Source organism: Triticum urartu, chromosome 4A, assembly GCF_056163025.1.
Source record: "Triticum urartu cultivar PI428250 chromosome 4A, HENAU_Tu73, whole genome shotgun sequence".
Classification (NCBI taxonomy): Eukaryota; Viridiplantae; Streptophyta; class Magnoliopsida; order Poales; family Poaceae; genus Triticum; species Triticum urartu.
Window position 1 is genome coordinate 430,027,966 of NC_141876.1, and position 21,892 is coordinate 430,049,857.

Sequence of the window (21,892 nt, forward strand, 5' to 3'; positions counted from 1 at the left end):
AGATAACCTAGAACAACAGGAGGCAACAACTTTTCCTCTTTCTCATAATGACTGATAGGTATGTTAAAGTGTGCAGCAAGGCACGAGGCAAAGATGCCTCCGAGGACGGGGCCCTTAGTATGGTTCAGATTTAACCGTTTAGCAACAATAGCGCCTAAACTGAAAGTAGTATCATGAAACAAGGCATGGCGCAAAAGAAGAATATCAGGGGCACTAGGGTTTCTACAGTTCCCGTGACCAATTAAGCATCTACTAGTAAATATTGCAAAGTAACGTAGAATAGGAAAATGTATGCTAGTGATTCTTGCACCCGAAACTTTCCTCGTTTCCCCTACAGTAATTGTATCAATAAATCCCTCCACATCATTACGATGTGGTTCCTCTATGCTGCCCTCAAAGGGTATGAAACAAACCCGGCAAAAATCATAAAGTGGCATCTCCTTATGCTCATCATATAAATAAAATTCCACCGAAGGTGGTGATCTCCTAGCATGGAAATGAAAATTTTGCAAAAAGATATTGGTTTCTAGGAGATACTGTTCACGCTGGTCGTGGAGGAAGGTGGTGAGGCCTGCATTCTCAGCCAAATGATAAAAATCTTCATGAATCCTGGCTTCTCTCAAGAACCCATCACAAGGCCATTCACATGGCCGAACCTCCGCAGTACGAGGGAGATTATACTTGGGCTTCTTGTTCTCTTCACTTTGCTTATCCTTCGAGCTTTGGCTCGATGAGCCCCTCAAAAATCTCTTCATCTTTTTCTGAAAATTTCTGAAATTTTTAGTAACGTAAAATAAAAGTGAACCAAACTCAACAAGATTGATAGCAACTACTCCTACAAGTGCCTAGAGGCCATATCATGCATAAAAACTACTTTTGACCACATAAATTTGACATGCAAGCTCAAGAACAGGGTCACCTAAGCAGCCAAAATTTGCAATAAATAAAGCACTAGAACAAAAACTAATTGGACCATTGGAGGAGTCACATACCAAAGAACAATCCCCCAAAGCAGTTTTTTGAGTGGAGCTTTGAGCAAGGAGATCGAAAATGGCAGCAAGATGAGCAAGAACTCGGCTTTGAGCTGGCTACTAATTTTTTCTGGAGCAAGACGAAGTGTGTGGGTGCAAGGATAAGTGGAGGGGGCCCACGTGGGGTCCATGAGGTAGGGGGCGTGCCCTCCACCCTCGTGGGCACGTGGCTGCTCCCCCCGCTGTATTCTCAGTGCCTAAAATCCTCAAATATTCTAGAAAAAATCATATTTAATTTTCAGGGCATTTGGAGAACTTTTATTTTTGGGGTATTTTTTATTGCAAGGATAATTCAGAAAACAGATAGAAAATACTATTTTTACTTTATTTGATATAAATAACAGAAAGTAAAAAGAGGGTACAGAGAGTTGTGCCTTCTAACTTCATCCATCTCATGCTCATCAAAAGGAATCCAATAAGAAGGTTGATCAAGTCTGGTGAACAAACTCTTTTTGAATAACATGAAACCGAAGAACTTTCGAATAACACTAGGTTACCTCAACGACGATATGCACATCCCCAAAAATAAGAATATCATATTTCTTCTTGACAGTAGGAAGAGGAAATTCAAAACCCCCAATAGTAATCGTTGAAATTTTTCCAATAGAATTGATACTGTGGACTTGAGGTTGTTTCCTTGGAAAGTGTACCGTATGCTCATTACCATTAACAGGAAAAGTGACATTGCCTTTGTTGCAATCAATAACAGTCCCTGCAGTATTCAAGAAGGGTCTTCCAAGAATAATGGACATACTATCATCCTCGGGAATATCAAGAATAAAAAAGTTCGTTAAAATAGTAACGTTTGCAACCACAACAGGGACATCCTCACAAATACCGACAGGTATAGCAGGTGATTTATCAGCCATTTGCAAAGATATTTTAGTAGGTGTCAACTTATTCAAATCAAGTCTACGATATAAAGAGAGAGGCATAACACTAACACCGGCTCCAAGATCACATAAATTAGTTTTAACATAATTTCTTTTAATGGAGCATGGTATAGTTGGTACTTCGGGATCTCCTAGTTTCTTTGATATTCCACCCTTAAAAGTTTAATTAGCAAGCATGGTGGAAATTTCAGCCTCCGGTATCTTTCTTTTATTAGTAACAATATCATTCATGTACTTAGCATAAGGGTTCATTTTAAGCATATCAGTCAAACACATACGCAAAAACATAGGTCTAATCATTTCAGCAAAGCGCTCAAAATCCTCATCATCCTTTTTCTTGGATGGTTTAGGAGGAAAGGGCATGGGTTTCTGAACCCATGGTTCTCTTTCTTTACCGTGCTTCCTAGCAACAAAGTCTCTCTTATCATAACATTTATTCTTTGATTGTGGGTTATCAAGATCAACAGGAGGTTCAATCTCTACATCATTGTCATTGCTAGGTTGAGCATCAACATGAACATCATCATTAACATTATCACTAGGTTCATGTTCATTACCAGATTGTGTTTCAGCATCAGAAATAGAAATATCATTGGGATTCTCAGGTGTGTCAAGAACAGGTTCACTAGAAGCATGCAAAGTCCTATCATTTTTCTTTTTCTTCTTCTTATAAGGACTAGGTGCATCTACATTAGTTCTCTGAGAATCTTACTCAATTCTCTTAGGGTGGCCCTCAGGATACAGAGGTTCCTGAGTCACTTTACCCCCTCTAGTCATAACTCTAACATCATTATCATTCTTCTTATTATTTAATTCATTGAGCAAATCATTTTGAGCCTTAAGTACTTGTTCTACTTGAGTGGTAACCATAGAAGCATGTTTACCAATAAGTTTAAGTTCACCTTTAACACTAGCCATATAATCACTCAAGTGTTCAAACATATAAGCATTATGTTTCAATTGTCTACCAACATAAGCATTGAAGTTTTCTTGTTTAACCATAAAGTCATCAATCTCATCCAAGAATTGGCTAGCGAACTTAGTAAATGGGATTTCACATTTATCAAATCTATAGAGAGAATTTACCTTTACTACCTGTGTCGGGTTATCAAGACCATGTATTTCTTCAATAGGTGGTAAATTCTTAACATCTTCAGCTTTGATACCTTTTTCTTTCATATATTTCTTTGCCTCTTGCATATCTTCAGGACTGAGAAATAGAATACCCCTTTTCTTCGGAGTTGGCTTAGGAGTTGGTTCAGGAAGTGTCCAATTATTTTCATTAGTCAACATATTATTCAATAGTAATTCAGCTTGATCAACAATTCTTTCCCTGAAAACACAACCAGCACAACTATTCAGGTAGTCTCTGGAAGCATCAGTTAGTCCATTATAAAAGATATCAAGTATTTCATTTTTCTTGAGAGGATGATCAGGCAAAGCATTAAGTAATTGGAGAAGCCTCCCCCAAGCTTGTCGGAGACTCTCTTCTTCAATTTGCACAAAATTATATATTTCCCTTAAAGCAGCTTGTTTCTTATGAGCGGGGAAATATTTAGGAGAGAAGTAATAAATCATATCCCGGGGACTACACACACAACCAGGATCAAGAGAACTAAACCATGTTTTAGCATCACCCTTTAATGAGAAGGGAAACAACTTAAGGATTATGTAATAGCGAGTTTTCTCATCATTAGTGAACAGGGTGGCTATATCATTTAATTTAGTAAGATGTGCCACAACAGTTTCGGATTCATAGCCATAAAAATGATTAGATTCAACCAAAGTAATTAACTCAGGATCGACAGAGATATCATAATCCTTACCAGTAATAAAGATAGGTGAAGTAGCAAAAGCAGGGTCATATTTCATTCTAGCATTCAAAGACTTTTCTTTAAGCTTAACTAATAATTTCTTAAGATCAGATCTATCATTGCAAGCTAAGAAGTCTCTAGCAGTTTCTTCATCCATAACATAACCCTCAGGCACAACAGGCAATTCATATCTAGGGGGAGAATCTTCATCATCACTTTCATCAATATTATCAGTTTCAATAATTTCATTCTCTCTAACCCTAGCAAGTTGTTCATCAAGAAATTCACCTAGTGGCACAGTATTATCAAGCATAGAAGTAGTTTCATCATAAGTATCATGCAAAGCAGAAGTGGCATCATCAATAACATGCGACATATCAGAATGAATAGCAGGAGTAGGTATCGCAAGTTTACTCAAAACAGAAAGTGAATCTAGTGCAGAGCTAGATGGAAGTTCCTTACCTCCCCTCGTAGTTGAGGGAAAATCTTGGTTCTTTGATCTTTCAAGTTCTTCATAATGATAAGCAGATATAAATCCCAAGTGACTCAAAGAATAGAGCTATGCTCCCCGGCAATGGCGCCAGAAAATAGTCTTTATAACCCACAAGTATAGGGGATCGCAACAGTTTTTGAGGGTAGAGTATTCAACCCAAATTTATTGATTCGACACAAGTAGGGGCTCTCCTTTTGCACCCCTTTACTTGTGCACGGGTAGTCAGAGCCGCGCCCACGGCCACACTAAGAAGGGTAGAGGAGGGATGCCGGAGCACAAGACGACCAGAGCAACGCCAAGACCAGCGACGCAAAGAGAGCAAGAGGGCGAGGTGGACTCCCCCGGCAAGACTCTTGCCGGGGTGGCTTCCGCAGCCTCGACAAGATCCTTGCCAGGGCAACTTGCCTGACGCCAACAGAGCGCACCACCCTTGAGCCCAGGGGGTTCCCACGCCATATTGGAACCAACGCTCGGGAGGCACCTCCAAGGTGGCATGCAGATCTTTGTAGAGATCATAGATACACAAGATCAGATGAGAATCAGAAGACGACGACCCTTGGCGAGATCCTTGCCAAGGAGATCCACGAGACCCCCGGCAAGACCCTTGCCGGGGACGACCGTGGTGCCGCAGCGAGATCCTTGCCGGGCCCTCAGCAAGACCCTTGCCGAGGATGCCCGCGGGGCCACAGCCAGGCCCGCGTCCGCCAAAGCCTCCACCACCGCTCCCATACGGCTGCCAGCTCGACCAGCTGGGCAGGCATCTGCGTGGCAGCGCGCGGCCTCTACACCAACTCAGCAAGCACCTGCGTGGTGGCATGCAGATCTTCGTGAAGGCTCCACCACCACGCCAGCCCAGCAGCCAGCCAACGTGGCATTACAATGCCTCGTCAGCTTGGACGCGCGTCGGAGCCAGGCGAGGCGACGAGAGCTGGGACGAGCTTCTTTGCCGTCCCCAATAAAGCAAGAGGGGCACGTAGGCAGCGCATTAAATGCATTTGTTCGAAGATGCCAGGGGATAGACTCAGCCCCTGTACACCTTTCCACCTCCTGTGTGCCACTGTGGCAACCCCCTTTTGTCTATAAAAGGAGGCTCGGGGCGTACTGGAGGGGGATTCGAATCTTTTGGACTAGAGAGCCACAACAGCTAGTTCAAGAACACAAGAACACCTAAATACACATCAAAGCAGGACTAGGGTTTTATGCGTCTCCGCGGCCCGTACCTGGGTAAACGATTTGTGTGCTGACCGCCAGACCCGCTCTTTGCACAACCCCGCACCTGCCAACCGTAGAAGGGATCCTAGTGACCCCATAGGTGTCGTTTCCCACTGACACTTGATAACCAACAAGTATAGGGGATCACAACAGTTTTTGTGGGTAGAGTATTCAACCCAAATTTATTGATTCAACACAAGGGGAGCCAAAGAATATTCTCAAGTATTAGCAGCTGAGTTGTCAATTCAACCACACCTGGAAACTTAATATCTGCAGCAAAGTATTTAGTAGCAAAGTAATATGATAGTTGTGGTAACGGTGGCAAAAGTTATATTTTTGGTTTTATAGTGATTGTAACAGTAACAACAGAAAAGTAAATAAGCGAAGAACAATATACGATAAGCTCATAGGAATTGGATTGGTGATGGAGAATTATGTCGGATGCGATCAATCATGGAATAATTATAACATAGGGTGACACAGAACTAGCTCCAGTTCATCAATGTAATGTAGGCATGTATTCCAAATATAGTCATACGTGCTTATGGAAAAGAACTTGCATGACATCTTTTGTCCTACCCTCCCGTGGCAGTGGGGTCCGATTTGATACTAAGGGATATTAAGGCCTCCTTTTAATAGAGTACCGGACCAAAGCATTAACACATAGTGAATACATGAACTCCTCAAACTACGGTCATCACCGGTAATTATCCCGATTATTGTTACTTCGGGGTTAACGGATCATAACACATAATAGGTGACTATAGACTTGCAAGTTAGGATCAAGAACTCACATATATTCATGAAAACATAATAGGTTCATATCTGAAATCATGGCACTCGGGCCCTAGTGACAAGCATTAAGCATAGCAAAGTCATAGCAACATCAATTTCGGAGCATAATGGATACTAGGGATCAAACCCTAACAAAACTAACTCGATTACATGATAAATATCATCCAACCCATCACCGTCCAGCAAGCCTACGATGGAATTACTCACGCATGGCGGTGAGCATCATGAAATTGGTGATCGAGGAAGGTTGATGATGATGATGATGATGATGGCGACGGATTCCCCTCTCCGGAGCCCCGAATGGACTCCAGATCAGCCCTCCTGAGAGAGATTAGGGCTTGGCGGTGGCTCCGTATCATAAAACACGACGAATCCTTCTCTCTGTTTTTTTCTCCCCGAAAGTGAATATATGGAGTTGGAGTTGAGGTCGGTGGAGTGTCTGGGGGCCCACGAGACAGGGGCGCGCCCCTCACTGTCGGATGTGGGGTTCCGGCAAACCCTTGAGGTTCGAACACTAGGGTGCGCGTGAAGTCTTCCCCTCCTACCGATCTACGCCCTAGCTCACTAAGATCTCGCGGACGAACTCGACGAACTCGCAATACAGAAAGACACAATATTTATACTGGTTCGGGCCACCGTTATGGTGTAATACCCTACTCCAGTGTGGTGGTGGTGGATTGCCTCTTGGGCTGATGATGAACAATACAAGGGGAAGAACAACCTCCTGAGGTTGAGGTGTTCTTGTGCTTGGCTAACTTGTGCGGGTGAGAGTGGACTGAATTTGTCCTCCTTCTCTCTCCCTTTCTCTCTATCTCTCTGTCGTTTCCTCTTCTGTCCCCTTTTCGTCCCCCTCTCTATGGTGGTGGCTAATTCTATTTATAGAGGCCCTGGTCCTCTTCCCAAATATTGAGCTGGAAGGGAGCCAAGAATGGCAGGCAAATTTGAAGGGGGGCAGCTAGTACAAGCCATCCCGACAAAAGGTGGTCTCCGCCTATGAAAGGCTCTAGTGGTGACACCGTCTTGGGCTCCATGATGACCTCCGTCTTGCCGTCCTTCTGGTCTTGGTCTTGTTGCACCTAAATGGCAACCTTTGCCTGATGCCTCGGTACTCCTCGCATGCGCTGGTTTCCTTAGCATCAAAGAGGAAACAAGGATGCTGCGCGTGCTGGCGCCCGCCTGGTGTCGATCCTCATGGCTCACGTCACGAGAGCCTCGTGAGGTTTGCCTCGCCTTGACATCTCCGCTCCTCATGAGCCTACCCAACTAGGCCACTCCAGAGGTGGTTTTGTGTCGTCTGCCTCGCGAGGCTTGGCCCCTCGCGAGGGTCTTGGATGCCTTGTTGATGAAGATGGGTCGTACGGCCTGCTGGCTTAGCCACGCCATGGGCCGTAGGCAGGCAAGCCTGGGGACCCCCGTTCCCAGGACGCCGACAGTAGCCCCCGGGCCCAAGGTGCGCTCGGGCTAGGCTTCGCGGCGAAGCCAAGGGCCAAGTACGGAGCACCACGGGTCCCAAAAGCCTGCGGCCTTGGTTGACGCGTGGCGGTTGATTGGACATGGGCGTCTCCGCTTCCCCATGCTGCCCTTGAATCCGCCTGGGTATGCGGCCCCCGCCTCTTACACAGTTATTCTTCCTTCGCCACGCCTGGCTCTTCCAATCTCCCTGCTTCCTCGAGGCCCTGCTTCATCCTCCCAATCTGACTGGCGCTCCGCCTGCTTCACCGCCATGACGCCGAAACAAGCCGAGAAGGGGAAGAAACCTCTGTCCTCGCCAACTGCGCCTCCATTCTTCGAGCCGGCGCTCAGCCGGCCCCGGGTGCTCAACGACGAGGCCATGGACAAGGTGCGCCCCATGCTTGCCTCCAGTTTCAACGAGTGGGGGCGACGGCCGCTTGGCCCGCATCTCGCACTCGCATGGCTCGGGCAGTCACCGAGGTTACGATCTTCATTCAGGCCCTCTGGGCTGGCCTGATTCCTCCCTTCTCTGCCTTCTTCAACGCGGTGCTCGAGCATTATCAGATCCACATGCTCCATCTCGACCCTCAACCTGTGACCCTTCTTGTCATCTTCGCCTTCTTGTGCGAGGCCATGGTGGGCATCGCTCCTTTCGTGGCACTCCTCCTCCACTTCTTCTTGTTGCATCTCACCGGTCCACGACAGAGCTCGGGGTGCGTGGGCTTCCAGGCCGTGGCTGCAACGGCAGGCGCGGGGATCGACTTCGAGCTTCCTTCATCCACAAGCGAGTTCCATATGCGATGGGTGTTTGCTGACGCCGGCGTGCTCAACCCTCTGCTCCAAGCTCCGGTGGGGCTTGCTATTCCAAACTCCAGCTGGGGTCATCAGAAGCTCACGAGCCCCTGCCTGGCCCTCGTCTGGGCCAGGCTGAGGTGGTTGAAGGACCTCGGCATGACTGCGCCCATGGTGGTGAGGGAGTTCGTCAGGCGTCGAGTCGCTCCACTTCAGCGCCACTCCCGCCCGATGTGGGATTTTCTCCGCAACCAGGACAACATGAGGTTTCAGGAGGAGGGGCTTCCTCTTGCGGCGCGGCAAACAATGCTCACGGTCCTATCGGGTGTCCCTCTGTCGGATGAGATGCCCAGGAACAACTGCATGTAGTACCGCTGCGAGAACAAAGTCACATTTGTCGCGCGCATGCCTTCCTTTGACGAGCGGGGGTTGCGCCCAATCGGTTTGACGGGGCCCCGTGAGAACCCTATCATTGTGGTCCCCCTCCTTGCCGCCAGTGCCGAGCTCGCCCCATGTGATGGTGCGGGGGGGGGGGGCGAGCTCCGACGGGGGCCGGCGGCCCAAGTGTCGAGGAGCACACGACGAGCGGTGATCCTGGGGCGTCGTCCTCGGGGGCCTGCGACCCCCATCCTGAGGCGTTGGTTGTTGAGGAGACGCAGCATGCGGCTCCCGAGGCTGAGGCTCCAGGAGCCTCGGGAGGTTGCAGTGAGAAGGCGCCGGGCTGTTCGCCACGACCGGGCTCCCCTGAAGCCATCCCTCTCAGTTCTTCTTTGGCTCCGCCGCGCACCGACCGTCATGTCCAGCGCTTTGGTCGTCTTTGCATGGACTTTGAGGAGCTTCGCAAGAGGAAGGGATCCCCCAAAGGCAGCAATATCTTCGGGCCGTTGAAGCGACGGAAGTACATCGCCATTGACACGTAAGTATCTTATCACCGTGGCTTCTTGCATGTGGTCTTCTCATCCTGACATCTGTCCTCCAGGACTCCTTCTGCTGAAGTTGTTGTGTCTTCCGAGAGGCGGCCTCCTCCTTCATCAATTCCCCCATCAGCCTTGAGCGTTCCTGGCCTGCCTGCCGCCCTTGGAGTAGGGTGGGTCGGGGGAGCGTCCTCGCCTTCGTGGCGCGCTGAGTCCATGGTTTGGCCGCCCCTCCCCCACGGTCTGGTGTGGAGCTCAGCGGGCATGCCCAAGACTCCTCCTTTGCTCATGAACAACCGCTGGTTGACCTCGATCTTCGGTTCCTCTTCAAGCGGCGAGCCCCGATCGGCTTGCGCTCCTCGCGAGTTTGGGATGACGTCGGGTGCGGCGCCAGCCCCCCGCCGGGAGGTGGCGCGCCACTTGATGCTTCGCCCGCTGCCCCTGAGGTGGAGGACGAGGCGGGTCGAGCGTTCGAGCTCGAGCGCTGGCGGAGCGTGGTTTGTCACGAGCTCTTCCAGGAGGCAATGGGTGTGATGAGCCGCCTTGGTGAAGAGCTCGCTGGTGTCGATTCGCGTCTTGAGGCTGAAGGTCTCAGGCTGGTGGAGGAGCGGCGCAAGCTGAAGGTGGCCATCAACCTCGGTCGCTACCAGCACGACCTCGAGAATGCGAAGGCCGAGGCGTCCCTCAAGATCGCCCATGAAGCCTGCTCACGAGCCTTGGAAGAGGCTCGCGAGGCCGATCGTCATCGCGAGGATGCGGAAGAGCGCGCGTGGGGGCTCCAGGCCTGGAGCGCATCCCTTGAGCAGCAGGTGGAGGCACGCGGGGCCGCTCTTGCATCGCTGAGGGGGACGCTGTAGGATCTAGAAGTAGATGTGTCTAGAGGGGGGTGATTAGACACTTAATGCTAAAGTTGCAATTTTTAAGCTTTTTCGGTTTAAGTGGAGTTTAGGCACAATTTCAACACACACAATACATATCAAGCAAGCATGCAAAGAGTATATGAGCAGCGGAATGTAAAGCATGCAACTTGCAAGAATGTAAAGGGAAGGGTTTGGAGAGATCAAACGCAATTTGAGACACGGATGTTTTTCCCGTGGTTCGGATAGGTGGTGCTATCCTACATCCACGTTGATGGAGACTTCAACCCACAAAGGGTAACGGTTGCGCGAGTCCACATAGGGCTCCACCCACAAAGGGTAACGGTTGCGCGAGTCCACACAGGGCTCCACCCATGAAGGGTCCACGAAGAAGCAACCACCCACAAAGGGTCCACGAAGAAGCAACCTTGTCTATCCCACCATGGCCATCGCCCACACAGGACTTGCCTCACTAGCGGTAGATCTTCACAAAGTAGGCGATCTCCTTGCCCTTACAAACTCCTTGGTTCAACTCCACAATCTTGTCGGAGGCTCCCAAGTGACACCTAGCCAATCTAGGAGACACAGCTCTCCAAGAAGTAACAAATGGTGTGTAGGTAATGAACTCCTTGCTCTTGTGCTTCAAATGATAGTCTCCCCAACACTCAACTCTCTCTCATAGGATTTGGATTTGGTGGAAAGAAGATTTGAGTGGAAAGCAACTTGGGAAGGCTAGAGATCAAGATTCATATGGTAGGAATGGAATATCTTGGTCTCAACACATGAGTAGGTGGTTCTCTCTCAGAACATACGAGTTGGAATGGTGTATGTGTTCTAATGGCTCTCACTCCGAATTAAGAGGAGGTGGAGGGGTATATATAGCCTCTCCACAAAATCCAAGCGTTACACACAGTTTTCTAATCTCGGTGGGACCGAATCAACAAACTCGGTCGGACCGAAAATGTAAACCTCGTGACTGTTAGAGATTTCGGTGGGACTAACATGCAACTCGGTAGGACCGATATGGTTAGGGTTTGGGCATAACGTAATCTCGGTGAGACCGATTACACAAACTCAGTGAGACCGAATTTGGTAATTAGCTAACCAGAGAGTTGGTCAGGCAAACTCGGGGGACCGATTTGCTCTTTCAGTGAGACCGAAAAGTTACAAAGGGGAAACACTGAATTTACATTGCAATCTCGGTGGGACCGATTCGCTCTTTCGGTGAGACCGAAAAGTTACGAAAGGGAAACAGAGAGTTTGCAATCCCATCTCGGTGAGACCGAGATCCCTATCGGTAGAACCGAATTGCTAGGGTTTGGCAGTGGCTTATGACAAGTGAAACTCGGTGGCGCCGGATAGGAAGAATCGGTAGGACCGAGTTTGGCTTAGGGTTTAGGTCATATGTGGAAGTGGGAAAGTAGCTGAGGGTTTTGGAGCATATCACTAAGCACATGAAGCAAGAGGCTCATTAGCAACACCTCATCCCTCCTTGATAGTATTGGCTTTTCCTAAAGACTCAATGTGATCTTGGATCACTAAAATGTAAAATGATGAGTCTTGAGCTTGAAGCTTTAGCCAATCCTTTGTCCTTAGCATCTTGAAGGAGTTCCCACAACCTTTAGTCCATGCCACTCCATTGTTGAACTTATCTGAAACATGCTAGATCGAAATGTTAGTCCAACAAGAGATATGTTGTCATCAATTATCAAAACCACCTAGGGAGCACTTGTGCTTTCAGATGCCCGCAGAGGAAGAGGAGGTTCGGAAGCACGAGGAGACGCTGGCCCTGGAAGCTGTGGAGCGTAGCGTCGAGCTCGAGCAACTAGAGACGAGGGAGCGTCAAGTTTCTCAAGCAGAAGATGCCGTCGGGGCCCGCGAGGCTGGAGTCGAGGAGGAGATTAATCGTCGGGTGGCCGAGGTTCGCGCAGATCTGGAGGGTAGGTATGACGTGAAGCTAAAGCTCGCGGGTCAGGAGGATGCGGGCAGAGCCGCCGCCCTCAGGCCTAGGCTGGATGAGGCTGAGAGGCGTGCGGAGGCTATAGCCGCCGCCCTGGTTACGGTGCAGGCATACTTGGCCTCCGCCGGCACCGAGATGCTTTCTCTCCAGAACCGAGTTGAAGATGCCGAGGCCGTCGCACGTCAAAATAGGGAGGAGGTGCTCCAGCGCCGGACACTGGAGCACGAGCATGCTCCTATGCTTCAAGACCTCCGGAACAAGGCCAACACCGCCCTGGGTTACATCTTCGATGAGAACGCCCCGGCCCCTCACTCGAATGACTATGCCATCCACCTGACCTTCTTCACCGAGGTGGTGACGCGCCTGGAGGCTCGATCCGCCAGAGCTCGCCAGCTTGTGGAGGAGAGGGGTCGTGGCCTGCTTCAGTGCGCCTTCTCCCGTGTCTCCAGCCACCTTTTGAATGCCGACCCCAACTTCGATTTCGACGCTGCCATTGCCCCCGTACCCACGGCCGTCCAGGGTGACCTGGTGCATTGGGTAGAGGATAATGTGGACGCGCTAGTCAGGGCCTTCACCTCGGAGGACGACGCGGTGGTGGTTGTCGCAGACGAAGGCGACGTGGTCGACGATGGTGATGGGGGCATTGCCGACGGCGGCGACGATACCGACGAAGACGATGATGACGCGAGTGACACGTCCGCGGGTGATGTAGCGAGCGATATTTCTGGCTGATCCCATGTTCTCCTGTCATTTCTCCCTGCACACAAAACTCGGGCGTGGCCCTTGGAAGACTTGTAAGAGCATTTTGAGAGGGGGAGCCCCTCATGTAAGCAAATTGCAGTTTTTACTTTCCTATGCGATGCGGGTATGTGTCCTTGTGAACTCGTGAAGCCGGCGGCGAGCTTCCCATCGTGGTTTACCTTAGTCAGGGCCAGCTCTGGGCTGGGTCATGAAGCGATGAGATTCTGAGAATCCTGTGGAGCTTATCGCCCCGTCTGAGGGGGCCCGTCAAGAGGTGAGCGCCAGCCGCAGCGCTGGCGCGTGCTTGACGAGCGTGCACTTTGCGCGATCCGGCTCACGAGGAGCTTGCGAGGGAAAGGCGATGGACATGAGTCCCAAACCAGACGAGATCCAGAAGGCGAGAAATGGCTCGAATAAGAAAAGGCACCCCTTGCGCGCATCGATAAAAAATCAACTTCAACTTAAATCTAGACCCAGAAAGCAAAGCCACAGAAAGAGAGATCCAAAGCAAAAGGCCGCGTCTGGCACCTATTCTAGTCTTCAGGTCTTCAAGTATTCTCACCAGCGTGAAGCTAAGTGCTGCCACTAGGCATGGGAGGGAGCCCCAGGGCCTGAGGCCGGCGCTCCTGAGACTCCGGGGCGTGTACAACCCCAACTCATTATTATGTGAGAGTGTCACGGGCGGCGAGCTTCACAGGCACTGGGCCTTCTTCATAGGTACCGGCCTTGCTTCATATCACCAGACGAGGGCGCCGCCTTGCGCCACCCTCGACCTCCTTTGAGCCGACCGGTCACCAGGACGACACAAAAGAGGGAAAGGGGACACCAGTGGTTCCCTCGACGACCACGGGTCCTCTGTGGGGGGAAGGGTCGTCGAAGCCTCCCCGGCAGAGGGCCTACCTCCGGGTGTCCCCTGGTTTCGCGCACCTTGGGGAGGGGCCTGGCTCCCGACCCCTCTCCTGCAGCCCCCAACGCGATCCTCCCGCTGCCAGGGGGGTCGTCGAGCTGGGGCCGCCTGCCGCTGCGGTGACCTGCTCCTCCTGCGACTCATGGTTAGCTTAAGCTTGCTCCTGAGGGATTAGGGGTACCCTGTAGTGGTCGTCGCACACGCGGTCGTGGTGGTTCCCCGGCAGCTCCTGGAAGGCTTCGACTCCTAGCGTCCCTTCTTCCCAATATTCTCCAATGAACGAGCCAGGATCGTCCTCTGGCGTGTACTCCTGGTCCGTCATGCGGGGCACGTAGGCTTCTAGGGCTGTTACCCCGAACACCTCGCCATGGTGCCCCAAACTCCATGTCGCCCGGCCCAGCGTGACGTCTTGGGGGTGATAGCACGGCGTCCCACTTGGGTTGTGGAAGGCGACACTTGTGCCCATGCTTGTTGCAGGCGGTACGGGGGTGGTAGAGCCCCCGGCGCCGCCAGCCATGCTGGTGTTGACGAAGCCCCCTGGCGCGCCTGATGGTGTGTGGTGGCGGCGTGGCCCGCCAGGAATCCTCGCAGCGGCCTGAGGAAGTTGATGGCAGAAGGGCGGGGCTCCCGAGGCTGCCGCGTCCAGCAGCTCGGCGACGCGTTCCAGCAGTGTGTCTCGGCCGCTTTCCATCAGCCGACACTGCAGCAGCTCCCTTACCACGGTGAGTGCTGTCCGCGTGTTTTCTTTTTCCCATCATGAGTGCGGCGCCGTCACCGTGGCGTGGCTTTCTGCTCTGGCAGCGGCCCATACTTGCCGTGTAGTAAGGGTAGATGACGCCCTGCCGCGTCGCCCGCGCCCCGCCGGATTGGACGGCGCTCGTGGCGCCTGGAGCGTGGGGTTGAGGTCTTGATAGGCGGGCAGCGCCGACCGGGCTGGCCAGGCTGCCTAGCGGTCAGAGTCAGCTCTTGGGTCGTCAGACATCGCGGCCGCGGAGCGTCTACAAGTCGGTTGTCGAAGAAGAAGCTCCGGCGCACCCCTACCTGGCATGCCAAATGTCGGATGTGGGGTTCCGGCAAGCCCTTGAGGTTCGAACACTAGGGTGCGTGCGAAGTCTTTCCCTCCTACTGATCTACGCCCTAGCTTGCTAAGATCTCGCGGACGAACTCGACGAACTTGCAATACAGAAAGACACAATATTTATATTGGTTCAGGCCACCGTTGTGGTGTAATACCCTACTCCAATGTGGTGGTGGTGGATTGCCTCTTGGGCTGATGATGAACAATACAAGGGGAAGAACAGCCTCCTGAGGTTGAGGTGTTCTTGTGCTTGGCTAACTTGTGCAGGTGAGAGTGGACTGAATCCGTCCTCCTTCTCTCTCCCTTTCTCTCTATCTCTCTGTCGTCTCCTCTTCTGTCCCCTTTTCATCCCCCTCTAGATGGTGGTGAATAACTCTATTTATAGAGGCCCTGGTCCTCTTCCCAAATATTTAGCGGGAAGGGAGCCAACAATGGTGGGCAAATTTGAAGGGGGACAACTAGTACAAGCCATCCTGACAAAAGGTGGTCTCCGCCTACGAAAGGCTCTGGTGGTGACGCCGTCTTGGGCTCCATGATGACCTCCGTCTTGCCGTCCTTCTGGTCTTGGTCTTGTTGCACCAAAATGGCAACCTTTTCCTGATGCCTCGATACTCCTCGCCTGCGCTGGTTTCATTAGCATCAAAGAGGAAACAAGGATGTTGCGCCCGCTGGCGCCCGCCTAGTGTTGATCGTCATGGCTCACGTCATGAGAGCCTCGTGAGGTTTGCCTCGCCTTGACATCTCCGCTCCTCGTGAGCCTGCCCAACTAGGCCACTCCAGAGGAGGTCTTGTGTCATCCGCCTCGCGAGGCTTGGCCCATCACGAGGGTCTTGGATGCCTTGTTGATGAAGATGGGTCGTATGGCCTGTTGGCTTAGCCACGCCGCGGGCCACAGGCAGGCAATCCTGGGGACCCCCGTTCCCAGAACACCGACACCCACCCTCGTGGCCAGGGTGTGGGCCCCCTGACATTAATTCTTTCACCAGTATTTTTATATATTCCAAAAATAATCTCTATTGATTTTTAGGTCATTTCGAGAACTTTCATTTGCGCACAAAAATAACACCATGGCAATTCTGCTAAAAACGTCGTGAGTCCGGGTTAGTTCCATTCAAATCATGCAAGTTAGAGTCCAAAACAAGGGCAAAAAGTGTTTGGAAAAGTAGATAGGTTGGAGACGTATCACCCATCAATCGTCTGGCCGGTTTAGCTTGCTTAACTTCCCGGCCGTAGTTGGTTTTTACGCCAATGGCGCAACATACCTCCTTTCTATCGACCTGGTTGTTGGGTTATCCCAGCCGGCCAAAGAAGGACATGGGCAATGAATGTTGTTGTCTGTCGTTGGCAAATATCACTTGCAGATCATTCATGAGAAACATCCTTCACATAGTTCACCTAAATTTTTCGGTTCTATTAGTTACTTCTCTTCTTGACTGCAGTTGGTCTCTACGCCAATGGTTGTGGTTGGTTTCTTCAGATAGCCCACTTAACTCCCATTTACGTTTCAAATGGCTCGTTTAACATCCAGGATGTAGTTTTTCTCTGTGCCAATTGCACAATGGGTCATCAAATGATTATGTCCGCGTTACATTTGTATTGGCCTTAACGATTACCATTTCCCATAGCTTTCTCTGGCGACACGTAAAACGTTTGGTTGAGCAGGTGAATGGACTCTGATTTTTTTTATACTCCGGCCTTTCCTCATCTCGTAGTTGTGATGGAAAAACAACAACTGAGAAATTACGTGGAACATTTGAAGGATGTTTCTGATGAACTACCTACAAGTGACTATATTCGTATGTAGGGCAAACTAGTTTTGAAATGGGCACAGTGCCTGGTCGGTCCTATCATTTTCACATGGCCATTAGATGACGGTGAGGGTACCCGGCTGATGCAGTCTGTTGCCTAGGGTTTGGATGCCTGGGTACTACATGTAAATTCATGGTTGAGAATTCGTTAGCCATCTGTTGTGTGGTCGGTTGCTTACAAGGGAAAATTTGGGTGTTCTGTTGCTGACTCTATTTGTGTCTTTGTCGAGTTGTGTGGGTCCCCATTCAGAGGTGCCTCGTCAGTCCCATATATTCACGCAGCCATTGTACACGTCGTGGATGCTGAGTTGACGTAGTCGACTGCTAGGTCTGGATGGTCGGGCAGAACTCGTGGATTCATTATTGAAAGTTTGTTGATCATCAACTGGGTTTGTGCCCATAGACCTCTTCTGTTCGCGACAACTCACCATTTGTGCAAGGCAGGAATAGGTGGCGAGGAGGCGAAAGAAACACGATACCTTGAGAAGAGGGCTAACGGCGAAGGGCGATGTGAAGATGTAAGACTTATCCTTGCGGTTGCACCTCTCTTATGTAGGAACTCTTTGCCAAGTAGTGGCAACAAGTGTGAAATCTGAGGCGTTAACCCCACAGTTCTCCTATGCGTTTTTACGCGGAATTGAGGGGATGGTAAATTAATTACCGCCTCGAAGTGTACCGCCGCTTTTCTGCTAAAATTTAATGATGAATGGGCATGTTGCCATGTCTACATGTTATGTGGACCATCGAGATATGAGCGTTGTGCTGACACTTGGGCAAGTGGCTAGAACTAGCCCGGTACTAGCAAAGGAGAGCCAAATTGCGAGCGAGAGTCCTTCGCTCCTAAGGTGCCATTGTGTGAGCAATCCTTAGTCTGGGGTGTTTTGCAAAGGAGACAAGGCGCTTTGATGGAAAACCAAATGAAACTCCTCATATGCTGATGTGCCAATACACTGCGAATACATTTGGGCGAATAGGATGCTGGATGCAGGAAGAAATCGGTGAGCCAGTTTACAGGACTGACACCCCAAGATGAAGAAGAGGTTCGAGGATCTGAGGAGCATCTCCAACTTGAAGACTAGTTCAGGGGCTATTTATCTTGTCCCTGATTAGGGGTCACTCACCACGTCATTTCGCAGATAGGTGGGTCGGGCGGAGGACCCCATGCCGGTCCACCAACGGGCCATATCAAGGCGCCCCGTGGCACGTACAAGGAATAATTCCAAAGACTTGGTGCATACTCCAAGACATAGGTGTCTTCTACAACACAATTACCTTATATGTAGCCGACCTTGTTGTAACCCTTGACCCACCCGGTATCTATACAAACCAGGGGGAAATGCTCGTGGACATTGATAACCCGCAAGTATAGGGGATCGCAACAGTTCTCGATAAGTAGGAGTGTCGAACCCAATGAGGAGCTAAAGGCGGAACAAATATTCCCTCAAGTTCTATCGACCACCGATACAACTCTACGCACGCTTGATGTTCACTTTAACTAGAACAAGTATGAAACTAGAAGTACTTTGTAGGTGTTGTTGTATAGGTTTGCAAGATAATAAAGATTGCGTAAATAAAAAGTAGGGGCTGTTTAGGTAAAGACACAACTAAGTTAGTTTTAGTAAAGAGCTTTTTGTTACGAGAAAGTTATTTGTCCCTAGGCAATCGATAACTAGACCGGTAATCACTATTGCAATTTTATTTGAGGGAGAGGCATAAGCTAACATAATTTCTCTACTTGGATCATATGCACTTATGATTGGAACTCTAGCAAGCATCTGCAACTACTAAAGATCATTAAGGTAAAACCCAACCATAGCATTAAAGTATCAAGTCCTCTTTATCTCATACGCAACAACCCCCTTACTCGGGTTTGTGTTTCAGTCACTCACGCAACCCACTATAAGCGAATCATGAACGTATTGCAACACCCTACAGTGGGGATCCCTCACGCTTGCGCGACATGGAGAGCACCATAGGGCAGCACCAATAATAAAACATGCAACTCAAACCAATCTTGATCATCAAATAACCCACAGGGCAAAACAGATCTACTCGAACATCATAGGATAGCCATACATCATTGGGAAATAATATATAGCGTTGAGCACCATGTTTAAGTAGAGATTACAGCGGGTAAGAGAGAGGTTACACCGCTGCATAGAGGGGGGAAGAGTTGGTGATGATGGCGGTGAAGTTGATGGTGACTATTGCGGTAATGATGATGGCCACGACAGCGTTTCGGCGCCACCGGAAGAGAAGGAGAGAGGGGGGCCCTTCGTCTTCTCCTTCCTTGACCTCCTCCATAGATGGGAGAAGGGTTTCCCCTCTAGTCCTTGGCCTCCATGGCGTGGGAGGGGCGAGAGCCCCTCCGAGATTGGATCTGTCTCTGTGTCTCTCTCTATTTCTGCGTTCTCAGATTCTACCCTTTCACCATTTCTTATATTCCTGGAGATCCGTAACTCCAATTGGGATGAAATTTTAACACGATATCTATCTGGATATTAGCTTTCTTGCGGCAAAAGAAGGGCATCAACCGCCTTACGGGGTGGCCACGAGGGTCAGGGGCGTGCCTGCCCCCCGGGGCGCGCCCCCTGCCTCGTGGCCCCCTCGGGCATCGTCCCGCCTGGATTTTTCTTCCCAAAAATCATATATATTCCAAAAAAATCTCTGTCAGTTTTTATCCCGTTTGGACTCCGTTTGATATGGATATTCTGCGAAACAAAAAACATGCAACAAATAGGAACTGGCACTGGGCACTAGATCAATATGTTAGTCCCAAAAATAGTATAAAAAGTTACCAAAAGTATATGAAAGTTGGAGAATATTGGCATGGAACAATCAATAATTATAGATACGACGGAGACGTATCAGACATCATTATCGATCTCATGGTAGATCAACCTGTACTTTCTACTCCATCCCAAGTCAATACAACACAAGCAGGACATTGGGTATTATCTCCTTGAAGAGCCCGAACCTGGGTAAAACCCCTTGTCTTGTTCCCATCGCATCTAGTATACTAGCTTGAGACCCCCTACTCGAGATCGGCCAGAATTGACCCCGTCACCAGGCAAGCAGGGTCGGCTTCTTATAAGACCTTCTCATGACACTCCCCTTCAAAATAGTTTGACCAACTCACATTGTGCACCTATTGTTCCTGCTCCATTACTCGTTGGCCCGCCTCCATGATGTGATGCTTCACTGGTTCTTTGCCTACCAAGATGGGGTAGAAAAATGCCCATAGAAATTTCTCGACCTCGTTCATGGTAGGAGGCAGCAACGGCGGGGCATCAATTACAGGATCTAGCCCTTTTTGTCGCCGTGGGACTTGCTTACCCAGCTCCACATGCACACTGACGGGAAAGGCTCCAACAACATTGTTTGACCTGTGTCGGGCTATTTGGTTCGCGCTTGTGCTACTTATGAGTTGCGTTGGGATTTCTCCAAAAAATGAGGGGAGATGAAGTACCATAGAGATAAGTATTTCCCTCGATGAGAACTAAGAACCGAGTTTGATCAAACTAATAGGGGAACCACACAAATTCCCGTCTTCAGCACCTGCACACACAAAATTAAATACTTGCACCCAATGCTAGAAAGAGGGTTGTCAATCCCCTTGAACTCGTTACTTGCAAGGATCAGATCTTGTATAGGTAGATGGATAGATTGCAAAGTAAAATAAAAGGTAAATAAATTAAAGGAAAGTATTTTTGGATTTTATAATATGATTAAAGTAGACCCGGGTGCCATAGTTTTCACTAGAGGCTTCTCTCTAACACATAGCATATGGTGGGTGAACAAATTACTGTTGGTCAATTGATAGAAAAGTGCATAGTTATGATGTTATTCACGGCAATGATCATGTATATAGGCACCACATCCGAGACAAGTAGACCGACTCCTGCCTGCTTCTACTACTATTACTCCACCAATTGACTGCTATCTGACATGCATCTATGGTATTAAGTTCATGAAAAACGGAGTAAGCCTTAAGCAAGATGACATGATGTAGACAAAGTAAATACAATCAATATGAATAAAGCATGTCGTTTTATCCTTAATGGTAATAATAAAAATTTAATATGTGTCTTGTCCCCTTCTTTCACTGGGTTATAGAACACCGCAAGATTGAACCCATTACAAAGCACCTCTCCCACTGAAGATAAATCAATCTAGTTGGATAAACCAAACAAATAGATCAGAGAGAAATACAAAGCTATAACAATCATGCATAATAAAGTTTAGAAAAGACTCAGTTACTTTCAATGAATAATCTAATCATAAACCCACAATTCACGGGATCCCAACAAACACACCGCAAAAGAAGATTACATTGGATAGAACTCCAAGAAGATCGAGGAGCACATGGTATTGAAGATCAAAGAGAGATAACAAGCCATCTAGCTACTAGCTATGGACTCGTAGGACTGTGGTGAATTACTCACGCATCATCGGAAGGCAGCAAGGATGATGTAGAAGCCCTCTGTGATCGATTCCCCCTCCGGGAGAGTACTAGAAAAGGCCTCCAGATGGGATAACAGAAGAACAGAAGCTTGCGGCGGCGGAAAAAGTGTTTTGGGTGGCTCTCTGTTGGTTTGGGAATATTTGAGAATTTATAGAGGCAGAATTAGGTAAAACGGAGTTGCGTGGGAGTCACGAGCTCAGGGGGCGCGCCTGGTGAGCTCATGGTTCTCCCGTAAGGCTTATGGCCTCCTCCTGAACCTTCTAGGGTCCTTATGGTCCAAGAAAAACCACCGTAAAGTTTCATCGTGTTTGGACTTCATTTGGTACTGATTTTCTGAAAAGGCAAAAACAAGCAAAAAACAGGAACTGACACCGGGCACAAGGTTAATGGGTTAGTCCCAAAAAAATGATATAAAATACCATATAAATGCATACAAAGCATCCAAGATTGATAATATGATAGCATGAAACAATAAAAAAATATAGATATGTTGGATACATATCATCGTGCCGGGCAGGCACGGGAGCCCGACGTTTGGCTGGTAGTGGTCGGTATCAGTCATGGCTTGGTGACATTAACTTGCGCCATAGTGGGGGGTGGGCAGTTCAACGGCGTGCAACTTTCCTTGGTTTCCACCGAGTGCGGTGATATGTCTTCATCGTATCTATATTTTTATTGTT